At 44.5% G+C, this 20,472-nt stretch overlaps 1 protein-coding gene across 1 annotated transcript in view; it reads right to left on the bottom strand.

The window, feature by feature from the left end:
• Positions 1-20,472, bottom strand: part of CACNG4 (calcium voltage-gated channel auxiliary subunit gamma 4) — a 653,145-nt gene that overhangs the window by 382,461 nt on the left and 250,212 nt on the right. The gene's annotated exons all lie outside the window — the stretch shown is intronic.

Genomic DNA, 20,472 nt, shown 5'->3' on the forward strand with positions numbered 1-20,472 from the left:
GCTTTCCTTTGGTTTGAATTGAGCTGGTCCAAGAATTTCACCTCCAGGGGCACGTTACAAATGCCCCCGCAGTCCCTTCTAATCATGGCCCCAGTTCTGAAAAACAACAAAATAGTACCAGAGTCCTATCCAATTATTTCTAGCTGAAGTATTCAGGTCACGGGGCTGCTTTTAACACTCTGATTTTCTCACAGTAAATGCTTGGTACCCCCAGAACACTCAGTCAAGAGCATCAAGGGGGTACCAGAGGAAGGGGCTAGGACAGGCAGCAGCTTGCCTCACGGCAGTCCTCCAGCTCAATCCCAAGATCCAATTATGAGCTTTTTAACTGAAACAACTTTAATAAACGCTACTAGAAACAGTGGTGGCTGGTGACATTTAAAAGTGGCGAGGCGTAAATTTTTATGAAGAATGCCCTGTGGCGAGCAGGCATAGTGGGCGAGCCCAAGCGTCAAAAGGGGAGTTCGGCGGTATTCTCACCCCAGGAAAATTTTGAAAAAATGGTAGGCAAATGGTGCATTTTCAAGCAAATTTAGGAAAGCAAGAATTGTAGTTATAACATCAATAGAGAGTTTCAATGAGTCATTCCAAGATCTGTGTGAGTGTGAGTGTAATGTGGGTGCAGGGGTGACCCAAACACTCAGAGAATGGGCCCATCTCCTGGTTAATGGGGTTGAGTGCGCTACTGGGGTGTAAGCGCATCCCTGTGGTGGGCACACTTATATGGTACTGTGTGATACGACAACACAGTAGATATTCAAATAAAGTTCCAAAACTTTCAGAGTTTTCAAAATTTAATTAAACTTTTTCATCAGTACGTCTCATATTTTCTTCATATGAAATGGATTAACAATCGTTGTTATCATCATTAGGCGTGAAAAAAGCTCCAATGCATTTCGGACTGGACGTCCTTTTTCAAGGAGCACTACAACAAAGGATATACTGAAACCCAATCAATGTAAGAGCTTAAAACAACAATTAAACAGCAGGGTAACTGCACGTGGATACGCGGATCCGTGAAAACAACCTCATGCGCCCTTGTGACAGAGACAAAAAAATGGTTTGATGAAGGGAGAATCACCCATTTGTGAATTTTAAGGGTAAATAGGATGGGAGTGATGTCCGTGCTCCGGACTCGAAAAGAATTCAAAGTGACAAACGCTGGTGCTCGATAACGTGGTTACCGGTCTTTAACAAACATGCGGAGTTCAGCGAGAGGTAGTCAAACAGAGTAAAACAAAGTGATACGCGGCTTGTAGAAGCATGCGCGGTTAGAATGAACGGCAAGATTAAGACAGGCAAGACTTACTGAGTGAGACGCAGGTTAGGAAGCATGAAGCTCCGGTTCAGGTTGTAACAGCCTTCGCGGAGTGGAAGCGGAGTTTAACATAACGGAGGCGGGGTAGTAAAAATAGAAGAGGGGTTAATGTGAAGGGTGTGCAAAACGTGGCCATCTTGGAATGGTGCTGTGGTTGAAAACAAGTGAGATAAGCAAGGAAGTGTAAACATGCAATTGCTAAATGCAAACAGCAAAACAGGATGAGGAGCATCAAGATGTGCCCAGCAGGGCATTTATAAGTAGCAACTTAGTTCTGTGCGGTCATTAAGACCGAAAGGTTTCTGGGATTGCAATCTGTACATCCATGATGTTTCTCTTTGTAGAAGGGTTTTGTTGTTATCTCTCCCTTCGATCTTGGGGACGATCTCCAACACCAGGTATTTGAGCTGTGCCACGTTGTGGTTGGCTTCATTAAAGTGGATGGCAATATTAGATTTGGTGTTTTTGGTTCTGATATTAGACTTGTGTTCGTTAAGTCTTGTCTTGATTTTCCGACTGGTTTTTCCCACATAGGTTTTACCACATGGGCACTTTAGGAGATAAAAATTTGCGGAATCGCATGTGGCGTCAACATTGAGCTTGATATTGAACCCTCGCATGGGGTGACTGACAGTGTTCCCTTTGATCACATTATGGCAGTTGCTGCAGTGGTGGCACGGTCTTGTGCCAGTGTGATGTGTTGCGGTAGGTTCAGTAGCGCTTCTTGAGAGGATCTCTTTAAAGTTCATTGGTCTGGTGTAAGCAAAAATGGGGGGATCTTTGAATAGTTCACCAAAGTCTGGTTCAGAAGAAAGTACACGCCAGTGTTTTAGAATAATCCTTTTGTATTTATTACTAGAGGTGGAGTACCTCGAAACCAATACCATTCTCTCATTTTCGGTTTTCGGTTTATTCTGCAAAGCTTCCGTGCGAGGGATTTTTGAAGATCGGTCAATGGCTTCCTTCAGGATTATTTCTGGGTAACCTCTCTCCCGGAATCTAGATGCCATAGATAAGACTTGGTTTGTTCTGATGTCGGGGTCAGACACGATCCTGGTGACTCTTAACATCTGGCTGTAGGGTAGGTGTCTCTTTAAGGAGTTTTGATGAAAGCTGCTAAAGAGCAAAGCATTGTTGCGGTCAGTGCTCTTCCGAAAGAGATCTGTCTGTATTCCCTGAGGGGTTATTTTGATGAGCACATCCAAAAACGCAATTTCATGATGGTTGAGATTCCAGGTAAAGTCGATTCGATCATCCTTGGAATTGAGTTCAGTAAGAGCCAATTCCAAGCTCTCTTCAGTGTTCTTCCAAATGAAAAGCAAATCGTCAATGTAACGAACATAAAGTTTGAGGTTATCCATCCAGGTGTTGGTCTGATAGATGTGATTGTATTCGAAATTTCCCATGTACAGGTTGGCGTAGGTCGGCGCCGCACAATTGCCCATGGCCATCCCGGACAATTGCAGGTACCATTTCTCCTCAAATTTGAAATAACTATGATATAAGGTGTATATCATTAATTCAAGGATGAAAGGTTTCAGGGAATCGTCAATTTCTGATTGAAGTAAAGCTTGTTCCACGGCATTGATACCTCCTTCATGGGGGATAGAAGTGTATAAGCTTCTTACATCTGCTGTACACAAAATAAGTTTCTCATTGTCAAGAAGTTGTAGATTTGACAGTTTGTTCAATAGTTCCGTGGTGTCCTTAATGTGGCTGGGTAAATTCGAGACCATGGGCTGAAGATAGCGATCGATAAATTTTCCGGTCGGTTCGTGTATTGAACCTCTGGTGGATACGATCGGACGGAACGGAGGGTCCGTCAAATTTTTGTGGATTTTGGGCAGCATGGTGATGGAAGGGCTGCGGGGATGCTCTGTGGTGAGGTATCTTTTAGTTCTGTCATCAATAATTCCATCAGTTGTGGCTTTCTCAATTATGAGGAAGAGCTCCCTTTTAAACTCATTAGTTGGTCGTATCACACAGTACCATATAAGTGTGCCCACCACAGGGATGCGCTTACACCCCAGTAGCGCACTCAACCCCATTATCCTATTGGACGCACTTGAACAGTTGCGTCACCTGTAAGGAGCACCTTAAATTAATCAACCCTCTTTACCTTTTCAACAAACCTTCAATCTCACCGCAAGCTGTGCCCCGTGCTTAACTTCCTCTGCCCATCTCCTGGTTTCCATCAACCTTATGCCATGCTTGTGTAATGTGAAACTTTGAGGTCGCCATGAGTTTCAAAGCATGTTAGTGCAAGAGGTACCCAGATATACCCCCCCTCAGTAGTCTAAAGTGGTGGCACCTTCTCATCTGCTCATAGCACCCCTTCTTGAAACTATGCAGCCTTCAGATATCCATAATCTTTAGGTAATGTTTTACAACCTGATAACCGCAAAAGACACAACAGGAAATTAATGCACCTCCCAGATCACAGTGAGCGCTCCATGTCATGTTTGTGTAACCTACGCATGACCAAAGACCAACCCCTCCCCTCCCCCCCCCGGTTCCCCAAGGAAGCCTTGATTGGTCTTGGTCTGACAAATGCACACATCCAGGGAGGGTAGCTCTAGAATTACCACAATTATTCACATAACGAATGGAGCAATCATAGGAGCCATAACTGATTTAATGAGCCAGCTCCTGTAATCCGCTATGAGAGGTGGACGAAGACATGGATTTTGCCTGGGAAGCCTGGGATCCAGGTATTGCAGGGATTCTGTGGAGGCACAGAAGTATGCTTGGACTCATAGAATGTTAGTAGGCAGGGACTGAGTCATCCTACCACCTTAGTAGCCATGAGCCCGGCACTGACTACCTATAGTATCTCACTTGCCCTCCTACTCACTCACAGAGGAACAAGTGATTTGACACCCCGGAACACAACACTCCATACCCTCTCTGAAATCGTGGTTGCAGGACACACCCTTTCACTATCACTGTCACACTTGTACTTGTCCACGATAAGCAAAATTATTATATATCAGAAGATCTCTTGTTGCTGGCAGCAGACCCTGTACCTTGGCATGAACAACTAAAAGTTCTACATCTCAGGTGATGTCACGATCTCTTCCCTAGAAAGATCCCTCTCCAAGTGTGTTATTGCCTGGCTGTGAATACCAATATGACAAAAGTATGTGTTCCCAAGCAGCAGCTGCATTTACATGTGTTGGCTAGGTGCTAGGGCCTGACCAGAAAAAAATAACAAGGGGCATTGTTGTTTGTTCTTGTCTACGGTGTGCAGACTAAATCCCAGGGAAGAACTGAATGCTTAAATAATAGCAGGTTCCGTGTGAAAGTACAGTGTGGCACAAAGCAAAATATGTTTGTATAGTAATATGGGCAAAGCAGAGGACAGTCTGTAATGTGGTCATGCTAACTTGAGGAAAACGACAATGGGCCCCCATGGGATGTATGACACAGGCCACCTTCCCTATCTGGTCATGGGAAGCGTCTGACTGGGGAGGAGTCTGGGGCTCTTCCAGGCAGAACAGCTCCCTGAATCCCCAGGGGGAGGTGGGTGAAGCCATGGCTTTTGGCTGGGAAGCCAGTGCGCCAGGCACTGGACAGGGCCACCTACCTTACCTGGGCCAGGGTGGTGTAAGACTAGGGAGGAGAATGGGGCTCCTGCAGACTGAACAGATTCCATAATCCTCTCACTGGATGCCTATACCCTTCAAGGTAATGGTGCCATCCATTAGGCAGAGGCTCCTACCTTGACCAGGGCAGAATAGAGCCCTACATGCAAGGGTTTGCCAGGTCTGAACATGTTCGTTTGTCAGCTTAGTATGGGCAAAAACGTCATCAGTGACGATTCATTCTAAAGGCCGATCCAGCCAATGGTTGAGTATGGCTCTGCCAACTCAGTACTATGTCACCAGCCTATCCTTCCTAATTGGAATTATGCCCAAGCCTAGACACTATAGCACGTTTGTCACTGTTATACCACAAATTGTCCAGTATGGGTTGGCTATTCTGTTTTAAGTTTAAACTTATAATAACTGATTAAACCCCACCAAAAGGGAAATAGCCTTACTCAGTGTAAAAACATACTTACTGATAGACACTTGCACAATTACAAACTAAAATACCAACGGAAAGTGAGAGAGAATGAGACATTTTTATTTCTTCCTGAAGGGAACAGCACAATGTAACATTGCAATAAAAGCTAGCAGTAAGACAGACTAGATCTAAGATTATTCTGCTTGAGTTTATGTCACTAAAATACTGTTTCTTCTTCCGTTTGCGTCCTCCACTTTAGTATACTTGAATCAAAGGTGCAGGGAAACATTTTTTATGTCAGATCAAATTATTTTATACACTTAAAAAAATGGGAATATTACAATCATAGTTGATCTTTTTGGTATTGTTTAATTCTTTCACAGATTAGTTAAAATGGTTGGATTATAAGAATCTTGTCCAATATGTACTATCACATTTACCCACACAGACGCAAAGAGCCTAATTCACAAAGGGCCTCCACACTAGTGGTAGAGTCCCGATAGTTATGGGGGAGCCTAGGCATTCACAGGGAATCTCGGGAAGTTTCCGCCCTGAGTGCAGAGACTCCCACACGAATGCGGGCCTCTGCCACCAGCGCAGAGACCTTTTGTGAATGAGGACTAGAAAGGGTAAAATCCTTTCACATATCAGCCTCCTATTCTAACAAGTCAAAATTGACAACAGGTCAGCCGCCAAACACTCCAGGCTTAACATTTTGAATCGAAGGTGTTGTGAAAGATATCTGTGAAAAGAGAGCTCTCACCATGCAAATGGGTTAAGGGTAAAAGCATGACAGAAGACTTTCCTCACACCATCACAATTCATAGCTTCATGGTGCCCCATTGTTATGTGTAGTACCTCCAGTTAATCTTGGTTTTTTACTCAACTGCACTTTGCTGGTGGGGTTTCGTTGTAATGTTAACAGCAAAATGTCAAGCTCCAAATAAAATGTGCTGCCTGTTAAAAGGCGAGGTGACTTGAAGTAAGCCATTTGCCATGTGGCACTTGGAAACTATGAATATCCACACAGCAGCAGCACCACCTTAATGTAGTTTGGCAAAGAGTGCAGAAAATCTTTGGCAGTCATGCTTAAACCATCAGGTTTCAGGTGACTTAGAACTCAGGGCTACAAATTAATCTGATGTAATTCAACATTTTAAAGGTTTCACAAGGTACTATGCTGCTAGAAGGATTGCCCTCCCCCACAGTGTCATAATAATCAGTAAGTAGTAGGAGATTGACCCCCAACAAAGTCCAGTTGTTTGTTTAGTATAATGTTTGAATGTATCACTCTAAGGGACAGATCTATGAAGACACCGTTTTGCGATTCCCTAATTGCGATTCTTTGCAATTTGCAATTAGGAAATCGCAAAACGGCTTGTATGAAAGTGTGCTGACACTTTATGTGATTTCCATTTGGTCTCAAATTACCTACCTTATGAATATTAATGAGATAGGATGCAATTTGCAACCCATTAGTAATTGCAAAAATCACAGGGATGGTGGTCTTCTGAGGTCAGCAGACTACCATGTCTCTGATTGCTAAAGCAATCTTTTGTTTTGTAAAGCAGTCTGTTTTCCGTAAAGGAAAATGGGATGCTTAACAAAAAGGAAAATAAAAAGTTTTACTTTCATTTTTTAAGAGCAGGTAGTGGTCCAACTGCTAGTGCAGAAAATCTGCTGGCCTCTAAACTGCCATGCCCCAGGATACTGGAGAGTTCCAGGTAGTTTTAATCCCCTGCCCTATTACATACTAGGGGCTTATGGGGTAGGTCATGCCAATTACAGGGGTACCCCACCATACCACAGTGTACCCTAGTGTATGTTGGGTGTCTTAACTGCATTCTGATGTGTTCATTTTAGCTTGGCACTGGCACTGGGCCTGGTTAAACAGAGCCCAGGGTCAGTCAGAGTCAGTTACCACCAGTTCCAGTCAGCAAAATGTTGGGGGGTGCCCAGGGCACAGGATGACTTTACAACAGTATTGTAATCAAATCATGTTATTTGTTCACAACATTCTATCTATAGACAAATTGCTGAAAAAGTAATTACAATGCAAAACCCATTAAATAATACACCCCACCTCGCATCTACTCAGGTTTAGAATTATACAATATTGGCACTATTATTAATACCTGCAATGCATCCAGATATTGACAAATGAATTTTATATATGCAACAAATTACACACAGATTAGTTACAGCGCAAGGTGCAATTGCTTAAATGTGTAGGTTGAGGGGCGCACAAACATACTCACGTCCACCCATCCACTGATACACAAGCACGTACTCACACCCATCTATTAACAAACACACACATGCATACGTGCACACTCACACCCACCCATTCACAAATACATACATGCACATACACTAACTCATTAAGAAGCACAAACACACAAATACATACATTTTTAGACGTACACATATGCACCTAAACCTGCGGGTGGCTTAGGGCAATAGGCTAATGCCCTGGGAGGGAGCTGGAGGCTTTGGGCAGGCAGCAGGGATAACAAGATCCTGGTGCCTCTCTCATTGAGTAACCTTTACAAAAGTCAGCCAATGAAAGGAGGACGTTTTCTAACTAGTCACACAGTGACTGACCCCCAAATGAGACTTGCTGATCCCACCACACTCTGTGAAAAATTGGGCTGAAGCCTAAAGCACCCCAGGATGACTGTATCAGTGAGTCTCCCCCAGTCATCAGGGGGAGCAGCCTCACAAGATCTATTTGGGCTGATTATGTCGCTGCCCACAGGGCTGTGAAATCTTTAGCCTTGTCTGCTTGGTGCATGTGTGCATCCGACTGCTTGACCTTCATGTGAGGAGTGTCTGTCAGGCTGACCTTTTCTTAGCCTAACAAATAATCCTCATGCACTGGAAATAGGGAGGTGGAGCCCTGAACCCCATACTGACGGGCCTCAAACTGAATGCAAGCTTTCCTTGCACACACAGACAAATTACCATAAAGTTTCCTTTTTTTTTTTTTTCAAAACCAATTTTATTGAGCAAATGAGCAGTGAGAACGTGGCGTCCCCATGACCGGAGATCACCACCACAATATCAGTACAGCAAATCACAGAGGCAGCAAGTGATAAAACACACTCAAGAAGAGGCTCATTATGTAGACCCCCCCAGGTACCCACCCTATCCCACAACTCGGACCCCCCAACCCCAAAACTCCCCTCCCCCCCCAGCCCCCCGTACCACACGTGTATATAAAGCAATAGAACAAAATATGCAGGTGTAGTGCAACCAGAGCTTAGCTGCGTTCAGGCCAACAATGTCACTGTAGTCAAATGTCCTCCTCTTGCTCCGCCGGGGGATCCAAAGACAGGCCTCGGTAGTCGGCCCACCGCTTCCATATCTTGTAATGTTTGCGCGGGCAGCCCCTCGCCTCAAAGATCGGCCTCTCCAGACCCATGAAATAATCTAGCCCAGCCTTCCATGCAGATAGGGGGGGGGGCCCTCACCGCCTTCCATGCCCGGGCCAAATCCCGCTTAGCCACGACAAGCCCCAAGAGTAGCAAGTGGCGCTTATATATGTTTCCCCCCACCCCCTCCATGATGTGCAATAACCCTAGTCGGTGAGAACGGGGAAGGTCCCAGCCCAGGACCTCGGACAGACAGCTCCACACACCCCTCCAGAACCCAGTCAGCCGGCCGCACGTCCACACAGTATGCATCAGGGACCCAGGCACTGCCCCACAACGCAAGCATTCCGGGGATGCAGTCAGCCCAGCCTTCCACAGCCGTTCACACGTATAATAGGTGCGATGCAAGTATTTAAATTGGATGAGTCTGAGCCGGACAGCAATGGCGGTTCCACGTGGGGATTCCAGCGCCTCCCTCCAGTCGTCCTCGTCGAGAGGGCCTATGTCCACCTCCCACGCCGCCCGAAGAGAGTGCAGGGTAGAGGAGCAGTGGATGACCAACGTCTGATATATCCTGGAAACCTTTCTGTCCCCCAGATCCCCCATAAACACCTTAGCCTCCACCGGGCTGAACTCCGGCAGGGAATCCAGACCGGCGATGCTCGGGGTGAGGGCATGTCGCAGCTGCAGGTAGCGGAAGAACTGGGACTGAGGCATTTGGAACTCCGCGCGGAGTTCTTCAAAGGATTTGAGGGTAGTGCCGGACATGACCTGGCCCAGTTGCGTAACACCAATGGCTTCCCAGCCCTCAAAGCCGGACAGGGCCGCCAGCTCCGGGAGCAGACCATTATGCCAAAGTGGAGTCTCGGCCGTCAATTTGCCCCACCAGCCCATGCGGCACAGGGTCTGCCGCCACACAGCAAAGACTATTCTGGTAACCGATGGCAGCACACGGCGCAGGCGAGGCGAATATAGAATGGTGTGAAGCGTGTGATCACCCATGAGCGATCGTTCCAGGGCGTACGCCGGATCCCCTCTATCGCCGTACCACCATTCGTTAAGAACCAGTAGTTGGGAGGCCTGGTAGTAGGAGAGGAGGTCCGAGGTGGCCAGGCCACCACAGTACGTAGACAGAAAGCATGTCTTCAACGCCACCCTGGCCGCACCGCCGTCCCATAGGAAGCGGCCCAATACAGAATTAACTTGACGGAACCACTGCTGGCCAACGGGGTACGGGAAATTCTGGAGTTGATAGAGGAGACGCGGGAGTGCCACCATCTTAAAGATGGCCGATCTCCCAAAGATAGTAAGCGGCATCCTGGACCAAGCCTTGACATCAGCCTGGACTCGTTCCCACACTGGCAGGACACCACGAGCCCAAGCCACCACGCGCGACTCCGATAAGAAAATGCCCAGATATTTCAGGCCATCCGTCGCCACCCGCAGTCCCTCAGCCCAGGGGTCAGTGACAACTCCGCCGCCCAGCACCCACAGGGTCGATTTATTGAGGTTGAGCCGGAGACCCAGGATCCCACCAAATACGCGCATGATCTCCAGAACCCGGGGATCCGAGCGTTGCAGATCGGAGAGAAAAAAGAGGACGTCATCCGCATACAGCGCGATCCTATCCACCAGATCCTCGTTCCAGACAAAGCCGCGCAGCTGGGCATCCGCCCGCACCCTCGACGCCAAGGGCTCCATGGCAAGGGCGAAGAGATATGGGGACAGGGGGCAGCCCTGTCGAGTACCCCGGCCTATACGGAAGCGCCCGGAGGTAGCCCCGGCCACTCGGACCAAGGCCGTCACGTTAGTGTAGAGCAGGCGTATGTACGACAAGAACACTGGGCCTAGGTTGAGGCGGGCCAGCAAAGTAAATAGGTATGCCCAGCTCACAGAGTCAAAGGCTCTGTCCATGTCCGCCAGTAGGAGTGCCGCCTGCTCACCCCGGGTACCCATGGCATCAACCGCCGCCTGTGCCCGCCTGATATTATGTTGGGTGGCCCTATGGGGCATGAACCCGGCCTGGTCGGGGTGGACCAGGTCAGCAATGTGGGGCAACAAACGGTTCGCCAAGGCCTTTGCCAGAAGCTTGGCCTCGATGTTCAAAAGGGAAATGGGCCGGTACGAGTCGTGCCTGTCCGGGGCCCTGCCCGGCTTCAAGAAAACCACAATCTCGGCATGGCGCCAGTCAGGCGGCAGTTCCCCTCGGGTCCGCGCCGCCTCCAGTGCCCGCCGATAGTGGGGCCCCAACTGGAGGTGGAACTTTTTATAGAATTCATATGGGTAGCCGCTCGGGCCCGGCGCCTTCCCAGTATTCAATTGGCCAAGGGCCTCCCCGAGTTCCTCAGCCGTGAGCGGAGCGTCCAGAGCGGTCCTGGTCTCGTCGGTGACGGCCTGCGGTAGTAGGTCGTCAAGATAGGCGGAGATCTCACCCGTCATAAAGTTTCCTTTTAACATCTTTGAATTCCCATCATGGATGACCTAAAAAACTATGACAGGGTCACTGAAAGAGCCAAAGAAATACTGGGCTGCCTCAGGAGAGGTAATAAAATCAGGGTAAGTGGAAGCCTGTTTGTCATATGTTCATTGTATATATCACATGTTAGAACCTATCTGTCATACTGAATTATATACATAAACCTGACCTTATATTTATGGTGTGCCTTAATTAACTAAAGTAAGCCTGACTAAAGGCCTCTGCTGAAATGGTTTTCGCCTCACCAGTATGTTTCCTCTCTTTCTTGCAGGTTAATTATCATGATTTTTTAGGCTAGAGAAAGATTTAAGAGAGGCCTGAGAGAAAATTGACAGAAAACTGGCAGTAAACATGGAGAAACAATGGTCAAAAGAACCCTTCTGCCCATCATGTACCAGGATGGCATGTTGTTCAAGTTGAGAAACAAAACTTTAGTCCAATGCAATGTGAACCTAGGGTAACTATAACTCGCCCCCTGGCCTCAGAGGTGACAAAATCAGTGCTTGGAACACAGGGTCGAGACTTCCTAATGAATGCTGGTTAGAGCTCCACTTGCCAGGTTTCTGTCAATGTTTTAATTATACAATTAGTGAATAATATTATTCACTATTAGTGTAATAAACATGAAGTGCATTAGCTGGAATGTGACCCTATCTGTAAGCTAAGGTAAGTAGAAAATGCTGTTAAATGTATGTTGTATGCATGTTTTCGGGAGAGAGTGTATTTATGTGTGTGAAAATGTGTGAATGTTAGTATGTGTAGGCATGTGTGTGAGTCAAAGTATAGGTCAAATAGTGTGTGATGTCACTTCCGCTACCCCTGGCATTTTGGCAAATTGACGTCCATGATTGAGACTACAGAAATGCAGCAAACAATTCAATAGTGAACAGAAAACTGCCAGATGTCATTATCATAAAAGAGTTTATAATGTTCACTGAGGGATTAAATGCAGCTAGAGGCAAGTTACCATCATGGATTCCTCTCCTAAGAAGGAAAACTGAATGGAGCTGGCATGTATAAAGGATTTCCTTTTCTTCACCCAATGCATTTTTATTGTGGCATAGGAAAACCATTTTTATTCTTTTTATGCAAAATATTCTATTCTTTTTAATGTGTCTCCTAAAATAGTGGCTGGATATACCAATATATCGGCAAAACAGTTCTTCCAAAAGCCAAGCACTGTGTACCCTCTGCGAGCATTATATAGTGATTTATTGTTTAATCAGGAGGATGTGAGATTGCGACTGAGAAACATATTGCTGAAATATGTCACAGCATATTGAAAAAATATTGTGATATTAGCTTGTTTCCCCTCCCCCACTAAAAGCTCTCATTGCTCCTCTGTTGCTGCTTTTGAAATTTGAACAGAATAAAAATGCGGTGCTGTGGGCATAAATTAGACACATTCTTTGAACATCTCATTATCTTGGCTTCCAGGTAAAGCGTCTGTGTAACGATGAGCATTTTAGGTGTCAAAGTGATGCTAATGAGAAGTTTTCCTATGTGTCAGTCACGCGCATGTGTGACGTACACTAGTATGTCTCTCCAGAACAGCACTAGAGATTCCCAAAGCACTGAGGTATATTTTGTATTACAAGGCAGTCACAGCCGCCATGTATTGATAAAATGTTGGCTCTGTGGCTAGGTACTTTACCAGAATATTATAGCTAAGATGTGGTCTGACACCAATCATGGTGTCCTACATATCGTTTACAAAAATATCACACTGTTAGAGGAATAATGGAAAATCTACAACCAAAGTGCTGATACTTTTGAAAACGATATTTAAGGCATGATATTTCTTTAAACAATACTTTAGAAAATGATACTTTGACATGCAATGCGACAGCATATCATAAAGCAGATACGTCGTTTGTGCATTGGCACAGGAGCAGGTCCAGTTATGGTCAAAATACTGACCCAGTGCATTGCATGTGTTACAAAGAGGAGGTAACCAACTGTGAAATTCCAAATTATTATATGGCTTGCATTTTTTTATAGTGGTTAATACTGGAAGGCTCCCAATTTCTACACTCTCCCACTGTTTACCTTCATGGGAGCTGATGCTCTGAGAGATGAGTCAAATGATATACGATTACATAAAGTACTGTAGGTATCTTCAAAGCCCAGATGTCTCGTTTTCATGAATACAGAAGGTATTGTACACATCTCATCGTCGCAATAGTCTGGGTTGGCACATATTGCTCAGTTTGGGTTAGCTTGCCATGCATACCTGCTTAGGTGGGGCAGCCAAGATCAGGAATTCATTCTTTCTCAACCCTTTGAAGGCCTCCAAATGAGGTTTGCCCAATGTAAGTTGAAATGATGGTCGAAACACAACAAGTCTACATATGTTTGCCATTATTGGCCCTTGAAGGGCTCTGATTTTGACTTTCACTGTGCCCATGGAGAGTATGTTACCTTCTCTGTCCATGTCTATACTGTTATTCTCAGTCATATCAAACTTTCCTCATCAGATGTTCTTCATCGCCTTCACCATGTTGGTAAATATTAAATGGACCATTCATCATTCTATTAGTGTCCCTGTTTATTTACTTTTTGCAAGGTTCTCCATTATATCTTGAACTGTTCATTACCATTTCCTTTCCCCTGCCCATGCGAAAACCATTATACTTACTTTCATTATTTAACTATTTAATCCTCACAGGTGCTATGGAGATGATTTAGAGATTGGCATACAGGGCACTCCTTTCCAAGGGCGACCGAGTAATCTGTTTGCCAAACTGACGCTCCACCCACCTCATTTAGGGATGGGTGGACCATGAACCTTCCATAGTCAGAGATCATTGTTGGCTTCATTGACAGAAAGCTACCTCAGACCTCCTGACAGAATAGGGCACATCAGAATAAAGCCATCACACCTCCCACTCTACTTAGAATAGATGATCTGATGGTTGTTTTTATTGTCCGTCAACACCAGAAAATTCCTGGAAGTGAGGGACATAAAAACATTTTCGACCTGCCCAGATAGAAAGCTCGCAGGCTGGTCATACATTTTACGTTTTTCAACAAATTCCCATGTCATGACAGACAGCGGATATCCACTAAACCTTTTGTACCTTGACAGGAACTGCCATCATGGATTTCTGAGGCCAGTGGTGATCTCTAAATGCGGCAGATCTTTGCCCGTCAGTGTGGTGGACCAGATGTCAAACTTCAAATCAGGCCCTTAGTGTTTTACAAAGTACAATGATATTAAATTACATAGGGCCCGATGTAGGTAATCCCAGATTACCGATTCGTAAATACTGAATCATACCGATTCGGTATTTTAAGAACAGGCAAATGGGATGTAGGTAATTTTACCCAAAAAATTACCGAATCGGTAAGTTTCGGTAATTACCAAATCGGTATTTACCGATTCGGTAATTGCCATTGATTCCTATGGGCCTACAGGCCCATAAGAATCAATGTCAATTACCGAATCGGTAAATACCGATTCAGTAAAATTACTGATTTTGCAAGGGTGACAAGGTGTCATTTTGACACCCTGTTGCACCCCTGATTTTGCCTTGTGTGCCATGTGATACACATACAGACCCTTAGGGCATGTCTGTGTGCCACATGGCACAGGTGTACATGCACAGATGTGCATGTACACTGGAATTTGTTATTTACCATGTAATAGTATTACATGGTAAATAACGAATCGGTAATGGCCTGTGGCACTGTTTTCAGTGCCACCTACATCTGTATTTACCGATTTGGTAAATTTACCGATTCGGTATTTTACAGAATCGGTAAATTTACCGAATCGGTAAATATACCGATTCTGTAAATAAGCCTACCTACATGTCAAATCCCAAATACCGGTCGGTAACGGCCGAAATCGGCCGTTACCGACCGGTAATTGGCGACCTACATCAGGCCCATAGTCCTTAAAACCCTGTCCAGCTCAATTGAAGATGATTTCTTTTGAGTGGCTGCTCCTTCTCCTAAATTGGACCTTTGTTGTGCAATACCTTCCTGTTCCATGCACTGACCAAGCTAGTTCATTTGTATTTGTTTGAAAGTCATCAGGAGAGGATTTCAGAGACTTCTCACACTGGTTGCAGAGCTGTTAAAGTGAACCTGGTTGCATTTGCTTGAACCCCATGCATCCACGACCCATGCTATCTGACCCTCAGTTACTTCTTGTAAATGGACAGGGATTAGCTTTGAAAGCTGATGAAAAAAGATGAATTCTTTTGCAACATTGCTAAATAACGTTCACCCTTTTTGCTGTGTACCCCCCCCCCCACCCCCGCCCCCCCATGTGTTTGCTCTTAGCATCTAGGATGTTAACCTTTCGAATATCTGGTGCCTGCTAATTAAACATTGATACCGTGCACTATATATTTTTTTCGTTTAAAGGAGCCACGTGTTCTACTGTGGTAAATCAGCAGCAGGTGCTCAAAGTGTTTTGCTTAGTTAAACAAAAGGCTGAGTTGTGACATTGGAACAAAAGTAAAACCTTTCCAAATGACACCTAAACTGTAACATCTGCTTTCAGAAGTGCATGCGGAATGTGCTTTTCTATTTAAACTTGGAAGAAAAGCATGTTTACTAACTTCTGAGAGCAACATACAATCAAAGTTAAATTTGTAGTGCTGAAGTCTCATTAATGGCCTGACTCCAACAGAGAAGAGCCTAGGCGGCTTTCCCATCCAAGCATTCTTCGCCTTTGTTATCAGCTGTACCATGTTCGAAATATCACCCAGACACAGGTGGCTAAGAAAATAGCTAAAAGGAGCCGGTGACATCATTAGATTGGACACAAAGAAATGTAAAACGGTAAACAAAAAAGAGGGGATCAGACCTTCACAGTTTACGCACAACCTATGAACAACACCTGTAGCAACGTCAGAACTGCTTCCCCTTCCTTCAAAATTCAGAAATAAGCTAAAAGCGGAGAACACTGCCTCTATAACATATTCTTTCTCGTTGTATAAGACCATAAATTGTGTTACAGCAAGGATGCCATTAGATTGTAGAGGAAGAAGTGCAAAAAAGATGACTCAAGGGAAAAGGCCTTCCCCATTTATGCACCCAGGAGTTGGAATGGCATCCTTCAGGACGGTCTCAAACCTGCTCCAATTTTGGAAAGAGCTGAAGACGGTCCCAGGGCACAATTGCTTTTGAGTAGCCAGTGTAATAAACATTTTTGAAGCTTGGGGACAATCCTGCAACTTAAAGAAAACAAGCATTTGCAATGCAATAGGTCTCGCATTAGGAAAGTTTGAGTTATTGGCATTGTAAATGACACATTTTTTATTTATGTGTTGGTTTTGAAAATAGATACATTAATAGCATTGTCATTTACAATGCCAATAGCTTAAACTTTCGCAAATGTGACACCTATTGCATTTGTAATGTAATATGTGTTGAGAATGAGTGAGCATGAGTGGGAGAGTCAGTCAGTGAGTGGGAGAGTCAGTCAGTGAGTGAGAGAGAGTGGGCGAGTCGGTCAGTAGTTGATTAGGATCCAACATTAGTGCTAGGAATGCACAGTATGCGCGTACCAAACTACTATTTAATAAATAAAAATACTTAATATCCTCCTGTAATTGTTAGCTTGGGTGGTTGGGGGGGCTGAGCACATACTTATAACTCTGTTAAAGATCATGAAACCAGTGCTTACAAAGGGTGTGTGCGATAATAAAAAAGTTTGCACACTTCTTGTATTACATATATTTGTAGATGCCTCGAAGCTGCAGCAGTGCAGTAGGAGACTCCTTGCTAACACATGCGCGATCGAGCCTTGCCTCTTCAGTGCTGCATGCAGTCTTCAGACGTCTTTTGCAAGGACGGCAGGTTCACCACTCTGACCGAAGCTCTTCAGAGAAGGGGGGGGCATAGGCAGTCGTGCTCCTACAGCCATACTGAGCTGTGACCATTTCTGCAAGCCTCGCCAGCCGGCCTTTGCCTCTTGAAAGAACCGTAGTGCAGTGCTACTAATGCTATTTTATTTTAAGATGTAGCACTGAAACGCCTGCTGGAAGACGGAAGCCAGCGTGAAGTATGATGAGCAGGTGCAGAGTTAGGAATTGGGAAATAGGCAGCTGCACATATGGAGCAGCGGACATAATTTAAACACATAACAACAGCTCTCAGTTAAAAATGCACTCTGGAAACTTCAATAAATAGTTTCTTGCATCCATAAACTGTCAAGATGCACGAACGTGCAGAGGACGTGCTGCTAGCGTTAAAAAGACAATTTGACACTCGGCTTTTCTAACACTTAGGTGCTCTGGTCCTCGTGAGCTCCATACTTCAGCAGTGGGGTTTCTCTTTCAGTATTCAACAGCATACCCCTGTCGCATTTAAGGATGCTTATCAATACCCTTTACTGCACCGAGGTTCATAGTGCACTGCTAGCAGACAAAGTAGAATGCGCAATCAAAACATCTAAAATAAAACGAACTATTTGAGAAGAGCAAAAATCCACCCGATCCCCTTTCTCAATATTACATTATGTAGTGTATGTATGTAGCCGTCAGGCTAATCATCTGGCTAATTAGGAACAGCTTACCGGAAGTTCGGGAGCGTCACGTCGTGGGGCGGGACTTCCGCTTTTTTGCGGGAAGCCCGGCCCACGGAGAGCAGCGGTGACACGGGGCTCCCAGGAGTGAAGGAAGCCCCGCGTGTGGTAAGGCAGTGGAGAAAGAGCCCGGTGAGTGGAGTGGGAGATATGTGTGTGTCTGTGTGTGTCTGTGTGCGTGCGTGTGTGAGTGGTGGGTTCGGTTGCGTGCGTGGCTGTGTGTGTGCGTGAGCCCGTGAGTGGGGGGGTGCGTGTGTGCGCGCGCGTCTGTGTGCACGCATGTGTGTAGCTGTGCGTGTGTATGTGTGTGTGTCTGTCTCTGTGGGCGTGTGCGCGCGGTTTCAAAAGGTTTGACTTGCTCGGAATGTGGGACAGGGGATGTGCACAGCGCCGTGCTGGACGTGCGCGTGCAGGCGATGAAATCGCCAAGGGAAAGCGCGTGCCCATCCCCTGTCCAACTTTCCCGGCAAGCCAGCAACATTAGGTTTTTCGCTGACGCGAGACCTAAAAAAGGGGGTGGGAGTTCTTGTATGATTCGCTTATGGGTCCTCAGCTGTCACTTTCAGTTTCACCTTTTACATTGTCCTTCATGCTCGTCTCCCCACACGGAGCTCAGAAGAAAGAAAACTTCCCTGCCTTCTTCAGTGACAATTTGATGTCTACCTGTCCGAGGCCTGCACAGAGATTTGTATTTGTATAGAATAAATTCATGTTTGCCTTAACCTTTGATTCCTATATCAGATTTTCTTTATTTATGTATGCCTATAATTTTAACTACATTTTTATTTATTTTGTGTTTAATATTGCACTTTTGTTTTGTTGTGGCATAAGTACCACATGTTCCTCTCTCGGGAAAGGCATGCTGCTAGAGCCAAGACACAAAGGGCGAGCCAGATATTCCTCACAGTAACTGTTTACCTTTTAGAAGTCACATTTTGGGGGCCTTCAAGCACTGCTCAGAAAAAGACTGTGCCCACCACAATTAAAAATCTGATTTTCTATATCTCTACATAATTATATTAGTAGAACTGTATGTATTAAAGTATGTATATTATACATAATTAAAACAATGATAAAAGCTTGTTAAAATAAAAGCTACATGTTACGTTTTTAAGAAAATATGTTGATGTTGTTACATCAATATATTCTCAACAATGTTTTTAATGTATTTCTTTAAAGGTCTGTCGTGTGTTGTAATTTGCCATAATTCCTAGGTGAATATATTATTCTTTTACAGAAACAAAGCCCTGAATGAGCCAGCCAACCGGGGGGCATCAATAGCCTTTCCTGTGTACCAGTATAACCGCTTCTCTCCAAGTTGTACTTCACGCTGATCAGTACCAAAAACCAGAGATTTGCATTTCTCCTGCTAAAATCTTTCTCTTTTTCTGCTAAAATCATCAGAAGCAAAATCATTAATTAATGGTTCTGAATCAATGTTTTTATTTTTTCATTTTTGTTTCCTTTAATCACTCTAAAAAAACGTATTTAGTAAAGACAGAGAATGTGTTTAAAATATCACTGACATGACCTGTATGATTCGCCAATTTACTGAGTGACAGCTTGCAAAAAAATGGAATTGTCAGCCAACTTGTCATGCCAGCAATCACCTGGGTGCAGAGGGACAAATGCAATTATACTTTTATTATATGAAATATAAATGCCAGGTGAGGAAGTGAGCATAGTAGAATGATTTCTCTTTTCCCTTAGTTCAACACCATTTTGTGAGGGCATTTCAGGCTTGAATTCCAAGAGGCATGAAGAGTTTGCTAAATGGTTTGGAGAGTAGTAATGTTCTGTTGCAACGCTTAGGGAGCAAGTGGAATAGACAGATTAAAGCCAGATTATCTCTGCCTACGAGGTTTTAAAACTACCTTTGGTGTGCTTAATTAAGATAGTATTTTAATTGTGTTAAAAGCTGCCAATTGGTCAAGGAGAATTAGGATTCATGGTTGACCAGATCTTCATGGATGCCTTTGATGTCTGGTGCATATTCAAAATGAGTGCATTTATGGTGGTGAGTCTCATTGTATTCCATTATTATGATCCCAGAGAAGTGACAGAGGTTTAGATACTGGGTGGCTTGTTTCAGTTTATTGCAAACCATGCCCACCTTCAAGTACTTATAATTAGATTGGAGGGATGTCAGGAGCAGATTGTATAGACAGATGTTCTAGGGGGCTGAGTGAAAGTGCTATAGCATTTCACCTGCTTAGATACTTAAAAACAACCCTACTCATCATGGTAGGGTACGATAGAAACTCAAAAAATGTGATTATAACCATTATCAATTTTGTTACATCCTTGCTTCCTATTCAACACTGGCTATTAGAGTACTCAAGCACCCAACCTTGATGGTTAGATATGGAACGCTCATTATGTTTTTCTTATCATCAACCTTTACCTCAACAAAGCTGGGAAAGAATTAGTTGCAACCCTTAATAATAATTTTAAAAATCTAATTTCCCACATCAAAGCCCCAGACAGCTCACCCAGATCTAAAACTGAATATATTCTGAACATTTTCAAAAACTTCTACACTTCTGTTTATTGACCAAAGACAGAGATCACCAAAAATGATTGTTTCGAATTCCTGAATAAACTACCACTAAAAACTATCTCTGATTCCAAAAAGAAAGACTAAATATGTCCCTAAAGACCAGAGACGTTTTAGAGGAAATTAAGTCCATTAGTTCCGGAAAAGCACCATGCCCTGATGGCTTCCCCATAACACATTTGTAAATTCCATCATTAA

This window comes from Lissotriton vulgaris, chromosome 7, assembly GCF_964263255.1.
Source record: "Lissotriton vulgaris chromosome 7, aLisVul1.2, whole genome shotgun sequence".
Lineage (NCBI taxonomy): Eukaryota > Metazoa > Chordata > Amphibia > Caudata > Salamandridae > Lissotriton > Lissotriton vulgaris.